This window comes from Mytilus edulis, chromosome 14 (assembly GCF_963676685.1).
Source record: "Mytilus edulis chromosome 14, xbMytEdul2.2, whole genome shotgun sequence".
NCBI classification, from domain to species: Eukaryota; Metazoa; Mollusca; class Bivalvia; order Mytilida; family Mytilidae; genus Mytilus; species Mytilus edulis.
Window position 1 is genome coordinate 45,175,453 of NC_092357.1, and position 13,803 is coordinate 45,189,255.

A 13,803-nucleotide genomic window follows, 5' to 3' on the forward strand; every position below is an offset into this window, starting at 1 on the left:
CTGTTGGCTTTCATCATAGTTTACAGCTTGCTATAAAGTATGGGGTTTGCTCAATGGTAAAGGTTGTAAGAAGACCAATAGTAGATAACATCTACATCATTTTTGGTATTGTGTGTACATTTTTCCTTTTGGAAATTTTAATTCAACCCCTTGTTTGAGTTTATCTGACACAAAACAAAATCTGTCATTTTACTGAATCCACTACAGGTGGAATTTTAATTCCCCGAGGGTATCATAAGCCCAGTAGTCAGCATTCTGTGTTGACATGAATATCTAGATATCTTTGATGGGGAATATTCTCTCATTTTATAACTGATATATATTCATGGAAGATTTGAACCATCAACTTAAACTGCATTTTTTTGTGTATTTATTGTATAAGTTTATAGATTGTTTTTCCCCCCACCAGGGACAGTTTTAAATACAAATATTTTTAAGTCCAAATTAATCAATTATCATATATTCTTTTTTATACATGTGATCTCCCTAATATCTGAAGAATTAGCTTTTAAAAATACTCTGATTAAAATACATTTGCAAAGAATAGAAACTTTTTAGTGCAGTTGTTTCCCTTTCATCAATGCCAACTTGAAAGAACATTGACCAATTTTGAGGGAGTCCCTTAAAAGATGAACGAAAGATACCAGACCCTAGTTGTCAATTTCTATATATTAGTCAAGATATGAGGCCGACTTAATTGTATCTGTTGTATCCTTCATCTCTTTTTTGAATGAATAAATACTTTCAGCATAGTCAGCATATTTTGTATTAATTAGTGAAAGAACATCATCTATATAGCGGAAAGTAGAGTTATCATGGTTATAGGATATTGCTAACTATTATCTTTCTTCTTGAAAAGTTCCTGTATGAAATCAGCCTCAGTTCCAATTGGAATGCCGACAGTCTGTTGAAAAAACACGTCCTTTGAACGTATTAAATGTGTTGTCAATCAAAAGATCAAGCATCTTGATAATGTCAGTTTCCGAAAACTGTTTGTTTGAAACAGAGTGATTCTTTACAAAGTAGGATATATCCCTCCTCAAGACAAGATACTTGTATCTACGTTCTCCATTCTTTTTAATGAAACAATGTAATATCAACTTTTTCAATTTGTCTTTTAGTTTGGAATGGGAAATACTTGTGTAAAGGGTAGACAAGTCAAATGTTTTGATACTAGTGCAAGATGAGAGAGTCTTTGATTGAATGTACTTTAAAACGATTTTTGGAATTTGAGTATTCACATCTGATTCAGGCCACTTCTAGAAAATGCATTTTCACAAATTTTTGGAACCTGACTTTGCTTGATGATCAAATAGATGTTGATGAATTTAAAAGAGGTTTCATGGAGCACTTGATGACCCAGCAATACATCGCTGTTTGTAGGGACACTTATGTAGTTTAGGTATCCAATACAGTGATGGAAGATCCAGTTCTTCATCTTTGGATGAAATTCCTAAGAAACATAGAACAGACCTTTTTGGTAAGTGTCGTGAGAGTATATGTTGACTTTTCAAGTGAATCGTGAATACCTAATACATTTATGGAGAAGTTTATGTAATGATATTTACACACAAAAACGATAGTGTTTGTGGCTTTATCTGCGGGAACAACAACATGCTGGTAACGGAAGAAGGACTAGTGTGTTGCAACATTTGAGTCTTTAAAAACTGACGTAGCGTGGGTATTGATATACCCATTAAGTTTCTTAATTCCGATTTGTATTTACAACCTTACAGCCTTATTCCGTTCGGAAGGAGTATCTACGTCTTCTTTCTCGCGTTAAGCCTATTGCCTGGCATAATCCGCGACTGAATCTATCAGTATTTAGAAGTTGTATTTCCAATTGATTGATTTCGGCTCATGATATTTCGGACATTTGAACAACAAGTGTCAATGACAATGTTGAAGTCTCCGTTAATATGGTGACCAGCCGGAATATATGTAAATTGGGAACTAGCACAAGTGAAATCAAGAGGTTTAGACTTGAAGTCGTCAATGTTGTGATCCTGCAAAACGTGTTTGTACTTGAAAATGTTTGTTGCACTTGGTTTTGTATAGGTACAAGAAGTCATTGGTATAGACTGATCTTTTAAATAAGGAGGTATTTTTTACTGAAATAGATAATGACGAAGAAAATCGCCATCGACATATTTATAGGCGAAGTAAAGTTTTAGAAAAAAAGATGTTTTCTGTCTTTTATCTTTTCAAATGCGCACTTGTTTGAAAAGTCCGAAATGGTAGCTGTTAGTTTGTCTTGGTTTGAATTAGGGTTTGTAACTGCGTTTTTCAAACATAAATTGAAAAGAGAATGATGTTTTGAAAGGGGTAATTAATTAAGTTTAGTGCGAATATGATGAATGCCTAACTGCGCTTGTATAAATGGCAGCAAATCATTACTAGAGACATCATGTAAAGTAGAAGACGTATAATGACGATGATAATGACTGCGTCTACCTCGAGGAGTAGAGTTGAAAATATTCATCTCATTCACCGAGCTTCAGGAAGGACTAGATAGATTACCTATACAAATTTTTGTCATTCCAACCATATGGTGTCGCAGTTCCTAATTGTCGAATCCAGAAGTCCTCTGTTTGTCTACAGAGAGTTGGGGATTATTAGTCTTGTGGTATATCTTTTCGATAATATGAACTGTCATAGACATGATAAAATGATCAGGCTGATAAAAATGTTGGTACATAATGTGGTTAGCGTTGAGGTTAATATATGTGGCCGCACAAACGTGTGTTTAGCCGTCCTTTAGTTTCACCGATGAAAAACAATCCGCAATCCGCTAAACTGACCAAGGAGTATTTACAAATATGTCGTAGAAAAGCACAAAAGACAAAATTACATGTATCTGAAATATTATTTATGATTAGTTATTAACGCTGATCATGGAGTGTTCATAAACAATCTAAAAGAAATTGTCTAAGTAAAACAAAATAATCATTATTATTTTAAATACAGTATGGGGGTAAAATGCTAACCCAGCTGACAACGCAGCATTTACAAAACTGTCGTAGAAAGTTTCAAAGTAGAGATTACATGTATCTCAAATAATATTATTGTTTATTCAGTGCTAACGTACATGATTAAAACTGACAAAAGAGCGTTTATATATACGTGAAAATAAAACATTAAAAAGGGAAATTACATGTCTCCCAAACATTGTTATTATATCGGCTACGGTACAGATGACAACAATATCTGATGCATTTTTTTATGGAGAATATCATAATACGAATATGATAGAATGACATGGCTACGCGTACAGTCATAGTGTATACATATCTACACTACATCTCATTCCAATAGATCACCTGCTCTGTTTGAAGGCTTATAATGTCAACATGAATGTATCCCCCTTTTTGTAGATTTTTATATTTGTAAAGAAAATGAGACAAATAAACATCATTAAATCAACTCAAATGTGGAAACAATAAAAATAACGTCTTTGTAACCAATTGTTGCGAATAGTACGCAATTATAAAGACAGTGGACCTTTATTTGTCATTGTTTATGTTAAATTACATTGTTGTTTTAATCATAGCCAATGAATCATTCTAGAACATTCTAGATGGACAGTTAAAGTTATTATGTATATTTATGTTTAAGAAAGCGTGAGCAAATTCCGGAATTACCCTGTTACTTAACATAGATTATTTATCATTTCTCTAGTTATATATAGTTGGTTCTAGATTTATAATGTTCCTTTGATTTTGGTATATAAACTAAGTGGTTTTAGGAATAACGATCATTGTAAAACAGACGTGTAAATGGATAACCAGATAAAATAGAAAGAAAAAAAAAGGATTATTTAGCAGTTTATCTTAATGTTGTTTTAAGTAATTTTAACAAACTGTACATACTGCAAATAACTGTTAGAAATATGAGTAAAGTTTATAGAAAGTGATTTCGTGTTCGTCTGATTTCGTTAGAAGCATGAGGGGGAACAAAGCATTAATAACTAATTTAACTTTATAGATAACTAATATAGGGCAATTGTTTTGATTCTATATTACACCAATCCAGGCCCGTTTGTTTTCCACGTAATAAAAAATGCCAAAATAATCAAGCTCTGGAACAAACCTGACATCGATGCATATAGCATATGTCACCTTTTAACCATTACCCAATGTTTATGTTCCGCGTATTTCAGGCGCACCACAATTTCGATGTTTTTGGGATAGGCTATACATTCAAACAGAAGAAGACGAGCTGTGTAACTACATCATTTATTCACATGTTTTACTTAGTATCGAGGGAAAATGACAAATGACAAGTTGGTTAAAAATACTGTAAATTCAATATTATATGTAGGATACAACGGTTAATAATGCACACATGTTAAACACATATCTAGTTTCCATCAAACGTGTACGCAGATACTTGCAAGACAAAGAAATCAAATATAAAAACAAATTGTTTCGCAGTCCTCAAAAAAACATTATAATATCGGAAAAAGATTCAATCGTTCTAAATGCTACTTATCAATTCAACATTCTATCTCCTAAGGAGTTTTCTTTTTAAATTTCTATTTAAATTTTATACTATAGAGTCATAAATCTAAAACTGGAATCTAGGGTATAGTATATAATGTTCCCTACAAAAAGAAAATATATCAATGTGTTCAAAAGTCTTTTGTTCGACATCTCATCAAATTTCTTTACATCTCGACAAAACACACACAGCTGTAGGCCCAATTTGAAATTCTGTCCTACGCCCAATTTGTTTAACAGTTGTTTGCTATATTTTGTAATATAAAACGCATTCATACATCGTGTTTATTGCATAATTATGAAGATAACTTTTTATCTAGACCGTTTTACCTTAAAGTTTATAATCATCTATATTAAAATAAAAAAGAGCACTTCAAAGACAGTAACGATTAGATGACTATATTCAAAGGTATACAATTATATATTGATCATTGAGGCGGCACTATTATAGCCATGTCAATATTTTTCGAATCACGAAATTATTTGTCTAGAGTGTTTGGACAAATATTCATATAATCATAACAAAAACTTACATTTTATAAGTTTTCCAATACATGATTAAGCATAGCCAAAAGAAAACTAAAAAAATAAAATATATTATATTGATAAAAAAGAGTGATGATATCGTAAAACGTTTAACAGTTTAGTTTTGTAAATTGCTGGTATTTGAATGCGCCAGTTACTTATACACATTTTTTTAATTGTAAGATCGTATATATTATAAAATTAACTTTGATTTTAGTTTCTTGTGTATATTTTTGAGTTTAGTATGAAGTCCATTATTACTAAACTAGTATAAATATTTGATTTGGGGTCAGCTGATGGACGCCTCCGGTTTTGGGAATTTCACGGCGCATTGAAGACCTATTGGTGATCTTCTGCTGTTGTTTCCTTGACACATTTCCCATTTCCATCTGAATTTTATTTCATTAGAATTTAGTATAGATTTTTTACACATATTCATATGTTGAAGACTAGAATATATGGTCTAGTAGTTATCTACTGTTCTATACAAAAGAGGATATCATTTTCTTAAGAAAAGCTTTTGTTTCTTATCTCATCACATCTGTTTCAATCTTGGCAAGAAAAACTCAGCTTCATACCTTACAGGGAGTTTTGTTCTTTTTTTTCTGGTATTAACAATTGTTCCCATAATTTGTTAAATAAAAAGCCTTTTATAAAGACTGACAAGGTTACGTGACTAAATTCAATTTGTATATGTTTAAAATCCATACGTCACTACATTGCCCTTGTCAATAATTTCCCGAGTCACGAAAATGACACAATCGAAAAAATAAAATGCACGCAATAATTTCTGAAATTTCAATTCTTAAATTGTTTGTTTTTCTTCAAATATATCTTTTGTTTGTGCTGAGGGTGTACTAAAATGGGGATTAGGATATATGTAGCATTAATTTGATGGTAAACGTTCTATTGGATTAAATGTGTTTACAGTAATCAAAAAGAATTTAAATAGTAATGGTAAATTTTATTTACAGTTGAATGAGTAAATACCGAAGAAATAGAAAACCAGTAAGGACGACTGCGATCGTTTTTTTTTAATTTACACGTGCTTTCCTTCTTTAAAATATCTATATCATTTTTAATTATCAAGTCATCAGTCTTTCAAAAAATATAAATATAAACTGATAAATACAGATGTGAATGCTTTGTTCAACATGGTAAACATTCCATAGTGAACAGGAATACTATATATATAACAGGGTGATAAGGCAGATTGTTACCCCCGATAAAAAAAAAGATCAATCGCGACGAAGCCAAGGTCGACAATGCTTTTTCGAGGGGTTCATGATACTACTTGTCCTATTATTATAATCTTTAACAGATTAATTTAAATTTAAAAGTTATGTCTATGACGTGACGTGCATAACAACTTTACGAGTATTAGATAAAAAACAAAAGTTAAGCAAGATGGTTTTTTTATTCAATTTTGAGAGTCGCATAATACATTTGAGCCAAAACGTAGAACTTAAGCATTGCGTGTAATTTCTTGATGTACCTTCAATTTAGTGTCCTTTCAACTATCGAATTTGAATGGTCTAGACGAGAGGGTAACATTCCAAAAAATGGGCACCCTACCATTCATGTGGTAGAATAAATTAACACCCTCGTATAAGCCAATCAAAATATGGCATTTTTACATGAAGTATAATTAAAGAATATAACTTCTTCCATGCACGGATGATTTGAATTGTTAAGGAGCAACAACCCTTGATAAGCATTTAGAAATGTTTACCCACATTTCACTAGGATTTGAAGATATTAACTCAACTGAATATTATCTTAAAAACATAAACAATATTTGATTGATCATGGTCTTGTTTAGAAAAGACCTCATCTGATCACGTCTAAATCATATGCTATGACCATCACATTTGTTCAATATGACGTGACTGAATTCTCTGAATTGTCTTCTATTGGAATGGCGTCTGGAAATCTAAAAAGTCTTAACCTTTTTTTCTCTCTGTCGATTTAAACCTGATTTTAAAAAAAAAATACATATAATAAGATGTTTTAATTTCTGTCATGGACACTGCGATTGTGCGGGTTTGTTCTAGTTTCTATTATATTATATCCCCAGAAACGTGCATTTTGCATTTAAACAGTAGTACCCAAGTTGGATTGCGAAATATTATTCAACTCGAAGTTTTATGTTTTATTTATAAATTATAACGTTTTGATTAACAACATTCTTAATTCACATATTTAACTTAATATCGAGAAGAACAATTAAATGGGCAGTTGTTCAAGAAGAATATTGTGAATTAATCATTATTCTTTGTATACTACGGATAGTTAAAACAAATAATGCACGCAATGTAATGTTTTCAATAGATTTGTGTCACTTAAACTACACATTCACAATCCACAACATTCATAGTAACGAAAATAAACGAATCAACTTTGCGCAAAAGTGGTTTATCAATTCAACACCATAGCAAGTGACAAAAAACCACTCACGCCACTAGAGAAAGTTTTCTTTTGCAGATTATTTTTTTTAATTTTGAAATATTTAGTGGGAAAACATCATCTATGTATATAGCGGGAAGTAAAGTAAAGAATATCACTAACTTATTATCTTTCTTCATAAGAAGTTCCTGGATGAAGTCAGAATATAAGAATGAAGAAAGTTGGCATGAAGAGGGGCACCATTGGTTCCCATGGCAGTTCTGATAGTTTGGTGTCTTTCAAACGTAACAAATATATTGTCAATCAGGAAAACAGGCATTGAAACAATGTCGGTTTCAGAATTTGACATTATTTTATTATGAAACAAAGCAATACCAACTCTTTCAATTAGTTTTGAATGAGGGAAACTTGCGCAAAGATAAGAAAAGTCAAATGGTGTAATACCCTCGCAAATGAAAGAGTTATAGATTGTTTGTACTAATTAGTAAGTTACCAAGTCCACAGTATAACATGTTGAAAAAAAAAACATGTCATGTATTTCAAGATTGTAATATTTTGTTTTCAAATAAACTTTCTTTAGAAGCTTATTTTCTTAATTTTATAATGAGTAATTATATGTCTAAGAGTAGTATCAAGGGTCTAGTATTTCTCTACTGTTCCTTACAAAAAAAGTATATCAATGTCTTTAAAAAACTTGTGTTTCATATTTCATCAAATTTGTTAAGATCATGACAGAAAACACCAAGTTATAGACCCCATAGAAAGTATCTTTCTATGCTTGATTGTAATTACATTTGTTCACTTCTTTTGTTATATACAAAGCCTGTGTATAAGACTGACACCGTTACGTGACTAAATCAATCATCATGATCATTTTAAAATCCATACAGCACCATATGTCCTTGTCAATAATTGTCCGAGTCACAAATATTTAAATTGTATTCATATCTTCAAATACGCACATAACTTTTTCAAAGAAATCATACTGAAAAATATCAAATTTATTCAAACTTCTTTGAACCAAAGATGTATTTTATACCATGAAACTGTTTACTTGCGTACTGGTATTAACCATATTGTTTTATGTGGATTCTAAAAATCTCTAAAGAGCTTCTAGATACTTTCAAATTTATTTTTTTAACCCTATCTACCACCATTCACAATGTGCAACTGACAAATTGTCGAAAAAAAATATCTCCATTGCTTTTCAACGTAAAAAGGATAGCATAAGCTTTAAATACATTACTTTGGACTTTCATACGGCATATTTTGATTTACATCTGGAAATCAGGGTCGGTTGAAAACAAACCTTAACGACAAACGAGATGATTTCAGCTTACCAATTTTGAACATTCCATTCCTATGAAGCAACAATCCAGCAGCGCCTGAAAACGGAGTATATATCTCTAAAGTACTAATATCTGTCAACGCTTGTCTTTCATATCATAATTTTCTTGATAAAGAATTGCTGTCACCAGGAGGCTATTCAATCAAGAGTTCCAAATGGTTAAGTTGAAATCATTATTTTACAGACGCAATCACGAATTAGTTGATCGTTATTGAATAACCGTTTTGGATTTTGATGACTCTGTACAACACTTTCGCATTTCGAAATGTGAGACAAAAAGGTACCAAACTTTTTAACAAAAGATTCTCAATTCACTAGCAATTTAACTCAGAAGTCTCATATTATACGAAAAATAAACCACAGAACTAGCAATCCTCATCTTGCAACGCCTCTCCGTATACATAAAAAGGAATTATGGATTCGACAATTGAAAACTGCAACACCATATGGTTGCAATGACTAAATTGATGGTATAGGTATTTTATCTAGTCCTTCGTGTAGCTCGGTGAATGTGATGAATACTTTAAACTCTACTCCTCGACTTAGACGCAGTCATGGTCATAGTCATTATACATCACCTACTCTGCATGATGTCTCTATTGATAACCTGCTGCCATTTATGCAAATTTCGTAAGGTATTCATCACATTCGCACGACGTTTTATTCATTACGCCTATCAAAACTTCATTCTCTGTTCAATTAATGTTTTGTAACTGCAGTTATAAAACCCTCATTCTAACCAATATAGACTAATAGGTATTATTTCGGATATTGCAAGTCGCAGACTTTTAAAACCAGCTCAAACCGTACTGACCTATAGTTGTTAATGTATGTGTCATTTTGATCTTTTGTGGATAGTTGTCTCATTGGCAATCATACCACATATTTTTTTTTTTATATCATAAAGGACAAAAGATGGAAAAGAGAAAAGATCTTTTCTAAAACTAACCTTTGCCAACAAAGGTCGCGATGGCGTCAACTTAGACAATATCCTTCAGCATAAAAGAGTTCAGTCGAAAATACCTCCTTTTTTCCAACATCAGTATGTACTTATAATTTCTTATACCTATAAAAAAACAATTGCAACTCAAATTTTCAATTACAATTACGTCTTGTAGGATCTCAATATTCACGACTTCAAGTCCAAATCTCCTGATTGCACTAGTGCTAGTTCCCAATTCACATATAATCTGTTTACCAAGATATTACCGGTGACCTCAACATTTGCAATATCACTTTCCTACGAAATGTGTTACCCAAAGATCCGAACTATTGGAAGACTAAATCAATCAATTGGAAATACAACTCGAAAATACTGAAAGATTCAGTCGAGGATTATGCTAGGGAATTGGATACAAATCAGAATTATTTAACTGGATAGGTCTGCCAATACTCATGCAACGTTAATCTTTTAAGACAAAAATGTTGCAAAACACTTGGACTATCTCCATGACAAATAAGTGGTTGTCCCGTAGATAAAGCCCCAAACCACATCGTGTTTGTGTGTAACACTCTTTACATAAACTGGCTTATAAATGAATGAGTGGAGAGTTGTCTAATTTGGCAATCATACCAAATCTTCTTTTGTATAGCTATTGACTATTCACTTGGAAACTCAACATATTCCTTCACGACACTTACCAAGGAGGAAAACCTGGATAATCATAGGTCAGTTCTATGTTACTTTTAGAATTTTAAACACAGATGAAGAACTGCATCTTCCATCTTTGTATTTGATACCTAAATTTCATAAGTGTCCTTACAAACAACGGTGTATTGATTGGTCTCCAAAGTGCTTCACGAAACTTCTCTCTAAAATATTAGCATCTATTTTATTGTGAAACTGCATATTTTAAAGGTTGCTTGAATCAGATATGGATACTTAAAATTCCAAAGATCTTTTAGAGTACATACAATCTAAGACTCTTTCATCTTGCAATATTATTTAAGCATTTTACTTTTCTATCCAAAATTATTCCCCATTCCAAACTAAAAGACAAATTGAAAGAGTTCGTATTGCGTTGTTTCATAAAAAGGGAATGGCTAATGTAGATACAAGTATCTTGTTTGAGTGAGGGATATATCCTACTTTGTAAAGGATCACACTGATTCAAACAAAACATTCTCTGAAACTGACATCATCAAGATGTCTGATTTTTTGATTGACAACATATTTGTTACGTTTGGAGGACGTGTTTTTCTACAGACCATCGGCATTTCCATGGAAACCAATTGTGCTTTTCGTCTTTTCGACTTGTTTTTTTAATATTTTGAGGCTGACTTCACACATGAACTTTTTATGATGAAAAATAAGAAGTTAGCAATATCCCTTAACTTTAATCTCCGCTATATAGATGATTTTTTTCACACTAAATAAAATTTAATGACTATGTTTAACACATCTATCCAATCGAATTACAGATAATGACTTAAATCTAGAAATTTATACTGAGGGTCGATTGCAAACACAAGGTTAACTGTCCAACAAACGAGATGATTTCAGTTTCCAAATCTTGAACTTTCCATTTCTAAGTAGCAAGATTCCAGCCACGCCTGCATACAGAGTTTATATCTCTCAGTTGATACGATATTCCTGTTCTTGTATTTCCAATCATGATTTTCTTGCTCACAAGGAAGCTATTTAACCAAGAGTTTCAAATGTTAAAGTTGAAATTACCCCTTCGTTAATTTTACTGACACAATCACGACTTGATTGACAGATATAGAATAACCATTTCACAGATGATATCGAATATGTTTCTTACCTCTTTTCCTTTTTTATGAAAATAAACTACCAATTTAGGCTATTTATCGGATTTGTACTAACATGAACAACACTACGGTTGCCACATGTGGAGCAGGATTTGTTTACCATTCTGGAGCTATATGGAATCACTGTAGCATGAATGTATCGGGCCATCTCTTAAGGCAGTTAGTACGACCCCTTATGTGAAAATAGCCAGATGATAAGTTCCCCCTATTTTAAAGCGTTTTACCAGTTTATCATGTGTATGCATATAAAATGTATTTCTATGGCAACACTATCATATATAATGCCTGGAACATAAATAATTGTTCTCAAATACAAGAAAACCGGCATATTGTACTGTTGTAAACCGAAATGTTTACATCCATTGCTATATGTATCGAAGTTCATTAAAACGAATTTGTAAAAATTATAGCACTTATCAGTATTTTTGTAAATGTACTGCTTGTTTCCCTAGCACCCTATCTAATGGCCAATATTGCACAATTGAATATATAATTTGTTAAATGATTTTATTTGTTTTTTCCATATTTTTTTTTTATACGGTACGTTTGGTCTTTTTCATTTCTTTTGTGGACTGTCTTTTGCTTATGCATTTTCTTCTTTTGTTCTTTATTTCCAAATAATTATTACAGTGTTGTAAAAGATTCACTAATAACGAGAATACCCTACAGTTTATAAAAAACGTTTGGTTTATGATTATGTGTATGTTCCCTCTCATTGCTAAACTAGCCCAAGCTTACCATCTTAGTTAAACTCAAAATTTTCAAACCTTATATTTAAAAGAGTTAACAACTGAAGCATATAGGCATACATGTTGGAGTTTTTTTTTTTAAATCTTATTTTATAGTTACATAATTTATAGTAATGTGGTAGCCTCTTTATTTTGTTTATATTTTAATTGTAAAATAAAGATGTATAATTATGTTAATATTAAATAAACTTCATAAGATATTGTATCATATAAACTTTTATTACACTGAAACGTTTCCATACTTTATTCATGATTACTTGGATTTGATTGGTTAGTTTAAAGTTTTACCGCTCAGTTCTTAGTTTCTTTGTTTTGAGTTAGAAGGACTAATGGAGTCAAAATGGACAGATGTGTATGTCCAGTAGCCATTAAATAGTTTGAAAGTATATTGAATAGTCAGCATTGTATTGTATTGACAGACTTGACATTTTGACGTGAGTTTTCTTTATCTACTTCTTTATTAATATTTCTAATATATTTTCATAGATTGAATGATTTTTGGTATGAATGGTTATTTTTCTCTATGATTCCGAAAAGTATTATCGCTACATAAAATGCATATATTATACACTTATTTTATTATATAAAGTACTGGTAGTCATTCGTTAGAGCTATATGTAAATCACTTTAGAAAGTACACACATTCCGATCGATACTTTGAGGTGTATTCGATAAGACTTTGTTATGAGTAGATTTTAAATACCACCGTGTATTATTTGTGTGAATTAGTCCGTACACAATAACATTGTTGATTGATTATAAATAGAAAACATAAACAAAGTTGTATTAGATAGCGAACTACGTTTCTGCACATATTTAAAGTATTGTCCGAGTTATGTTTTATTTTATACACAAGGACACTATTTATATTGTATGTTTTATAATAAGGTCTATGTTTAAATACGGTTTCATTAAAATCCGTTATTTAACATTGTAATTTTGGTTTACAGAATTTGTAAGCTGTCATATAAATATCACTGTGTGATATACCAGTATGTACGTTTGAATTGGTTTGTGCCACAACAGTAACTACCTTGCTCCACAAGTTGGTAAGGATTAGTAATATGTTATTAGAATTATAATGTATTTCGTTTAAAAGGTTGAATTAACTATGGAGTATGTTAAGCACATAGTTTTGATAAAGAGTTATTTCCCTTGAGTTTAGATGCTTTTAATATTTGTTTAATTTATCAATGTTGTTAATCTGAACAACTGAATATTATATGTAAAGACATTAATACTATGATTTGATGATTAAACATAATATTTGATCTCATTATGTTCATAACTTAAATGTATTTTTAAAGTGTAATATTTTGTATAATACCATTATATGTAATGAAAGAATATTATACTTATCACGTGTATTACTAATTTATTATTTGATCTGTAAAATTAGTATAACTTTATCATTGTTATTACAGGGTGTTTTACGTTACTGATTAATAAATATCCTGAACCCTAGCAAAGCGACTTTAGTTTTCCTTGAGGCCTAAAAGTCAGC

General features: G+C 31.2%; 1 long non-coding RNA gene across 1 annotated transcript; it reads left to right on the top strand.

Moving 5' to 3' along the window:
- The first annotated feature begins 12,422 nt into the window (after positions 1-12,422).
- Positions 12,423-13,803, top strand: LOC139502406 (uncharacterized). The gene is made up of 2 exons (XR_011658834.1): positions 12,423-12,733; positions 13,250-13,803. It is a non-coding gene; the product is annotated as an uncharacterized lncRNA (long non-coding RNA).